The sequence below is a fragment of the Eimeria tenella genome, genomic scaffold, assembly GCF_000499545.2.
Source record: "Eimeria tenella Houghton genomic scaffold, Eth_scaff149, whole genome shotgun sequence".
In the NCBI taxonomy this organism is placed as follows: Eukaryota; Apicomplexa; class Conoidasida; order Eucoccidiorida; family Eimeriidae; genus Eimeria; species Eimeria tenella.
The window spans coordinates 40,100-43,245 of NW_013541521.1; positions in this window are offsets into that span (position 1 = coordinate 40,100).

Genomic DNA, 3,146 nt, shown 5'->3' on the forward strand with positions numbered 1-3,146 from the left:
TGCTGCTGCTGCTGCTGCTGCTGCTGATGGTGGTGCTGTAGTTGCTGCTGCTGCTGCCTTCGCAAGCACGGTTTCTGTCACGTTGTTGCTGATGTTGCAGTTGATGCTGTTGCTGCTGCTGCTGCTGCTGTGGCAGCTAGTTCAGAAGTGTGCGGCTCTGCACTAAACCCCTAACCGCAGCAGCAAACCCTCCTATTCTAAATCTAATATTTTCAAATAATTGAAATGTTTGCTGATAAAGACCAACAAAGAATTTTGTTGAGCTGCATGCACTTTAAAACTTACAACCGGGCCCCCGGGGGCCCCCCGGGGGCCCCGGGGGGCCCCCAGGGAGCCTCCCAGGGGCCCCCCGGAGGCCCCGGGGGCCCCCAAGACTTATGCTGCAGTTGGGCTGGTGGAGCGAGCTATAAATAGGTTTTATTTTTGTATCATTTTGGGAATTTTAAAATATTATTTGGGTTTTAAAGTGAAAGAACTGAATATCTTTTGATTTGGAGCGTCTGAGGTGTTTTGCAGGTTTTGCAGGGGCTTCTTCGTCTTGAAAAGCTTCGCTTTTGTGCCACTTTTTGCATTTTAAAGTCTTTATATTTATTAGATTTTTATAATTTTCGATTACTTATTTTATTTCACCTTTTAAATCCTTTTGGGGCCCATTTGGGGGCCCCCAGACCCCCAAATGGACTTCTAGAGCTGAGAGGCTATAAACACTCATTGGAACCAGGGAAGCTGAAAAGACCAAAAAAGAGTTTTTTCGCGATAAGAGAATCAAAAAATAATTAATTCTATTTATTTATTTTGAAATAAAAGAATTAAAGACAATATATTTTGTTTATTTTTCTCAAAATGAAAGAACTAAAAAATAACTTCTTATTTCTTTGAATGCCAGAAAGTGGAGGTTTATTCTCTTTCGTAAGAGTCAAAGAAGAATTAGTTCTTTTCTTTTTGTTTTAAAAAGTTATTTGAATTAATTCTTTTTTTAAAAAGTACTTTTATAAAAAAGATATAATTGAAATAAATTTTATTTATTTGAGAAGGCCTTTTCTCCTTTAAAAAAAGAATTTAAAAAGCCATCAATTACTTGACAAAAGGGATTTTTATTATATTTTTAATTTTCAAAGATAATATTATTTCTTTTGTTTCGTTTGCTTAAAGAGTTTGAAGGGCTTTCATCTTCGTTTTTAAAATGAATCAAAAAAAGAAAAAAAGAACGTCCTTTTTTTAGAAAAGAATTTATTTCTCTTTCTCTAAAGGAGGCAAAAAGGACGTTTTTGCTTCTTTTCTGCTGCTGCCTCCAGACGGGAAAATGCCGCTGCTGCTGCTGCTGTTGCTGCTGCTTCTGTCGCTGTTGCTGCTGCGGAGCCCTTTGGGCTTTGGATCTCGGGTTGCCCTCAGAAAAGATTTTTAGAACTTCTTGCTGCAGCAGGCAAGCTTTGCTGCAGCAAGCTAGCTTTGCTGCAGCAGGCACGCTTTGCTGCAGCACACGAGTTTTGCTGCAGCAAGCGAGCTCTGCTGCACCAGCCGCAGCTTGCTGCAGCAGGTGAACTTTGCTGCTACCAGTGCGGGGCAAATGAAAGTGCACTCAGTGACAGTTTCATCTGCAGGTCCCCCGACGAGTGAAGAGCTGCTGCAGCAGCTGCAGCAGCAGTTGCTGCTGCTGCTGCTTCTGCTGCAGAGGACTAGCAGGCAGCCGCAGGGAGGAGCTCATTAGTGCAAAAGAAGACAATTAAAGCGAAAGGAGACAATTAAAACAGGAGACAATTAAAGCAAAAGGAGATTATTCAAAATAATAAATTGAGAACATCTGAGCCTCATTTCAACAAGCAGATTCAGAGACAGAGTGCATGAGGTGTCTATACACTGCAAGTCCACCGTTTGCTGCAGCAGCAGCTCTCTGGGCTCTGTACAGAAAAGGTTCATTTTTGTCCGTTTTTGGGTCTTTTTGTGTCTTTCTTTCACTTTAAACATTCAAGTTTTCTTCAGAAATGAATAGTTGTTGTTATTTAGCGCAAAGTTGCTCTTGCTGTTGCAGTTTGCCCGAAAAGAATCTGCACCCGCAGGAGCAGCAGCAGCAGCACGCTGCTGCTGCTCCTGCTGGTGTGCAAAGACTAGGATAAAAGGCGAGAAGTTTGAAAAGTTTGTCAAAAAAAGGTGTCTTTAAGGCAGCATAAGTCCCAAAAAACCAGAAATTAAAAGCGAAAGAAATAAATTGGAGAGATTTTAAATTAAAAGGCTGCAAAAACGCAAACAGTTGCCTTCCATGCCCCCTAGAGGCAGCAATGGGGCTTAGGAAGCCCCGAAATAGTCTATTTTAAACCCTTTTTCCCCTCTTTTAGAATTCCTCAGCAGCAAGCAGCAGCAAAATGTTCATTAGAATGAATCTGCAGCAAAATACGGGATGGCAGCAGTTTGCAGCAAAGTGTGGGACCCCAGAGGCCCCTGGGGGTACCGGCGCTGCTGGGGGCCCCCACTGGGGGCCCCCGCGGGGCCCCTGAAGGGGCGGGCCCCGTGTCCCGGGGCTTCTTGAAGCCCCAAACGCGGCAATTGGGTTTAATTTTGAATTTTAAATTGATAATTTGAGAGATTTGCCTTCAAAGTGCCCGGTTAGGTGCCCGAGGAGGGTCGGGTTTCCCCGGCGAGCTGAAGCTGACAGGCTGCGTTGCTGCCAGCGCCGCCGCCCAAATGGCCCGGAAACTGAACTTTTCTTCTCCCGAATTTGTGCGAAATATTTCAATTCTTGCACATGTAGACCACGGTGAGCAGCGGCGAGGCCTGGGGGAGCTTGAATTCCAAACTTGAATTCCAAAACTCCGAAATCCAGTGCAACTTCGGGGCTTCGCCGGCTCCCTCGCCTCTTTTTTCCTGCTTTTAAGCCCCAATTAATTTCTTTTCTTATTTATTTTCTAATTCTTTCACAAATATCCCACCAGTGGCCACACTAATAGGTCTTTTGCTGCGGCGTGGTGGGGCCCCTCTGCTGAACCATCTCAGCTCTCGGGGTATTTCCCGGAAAAAAAAGATACTTTTGCATCTAAAGAGACCATCTTTGGGGCTTTTTTAGGGTTTATGTTTCGGGCTTTTCGCATGAACAACTTCCGATGAGCTGGCGTTAAGAATCCTTAAAAATGTCCATTTAAACTTTCTTTTTA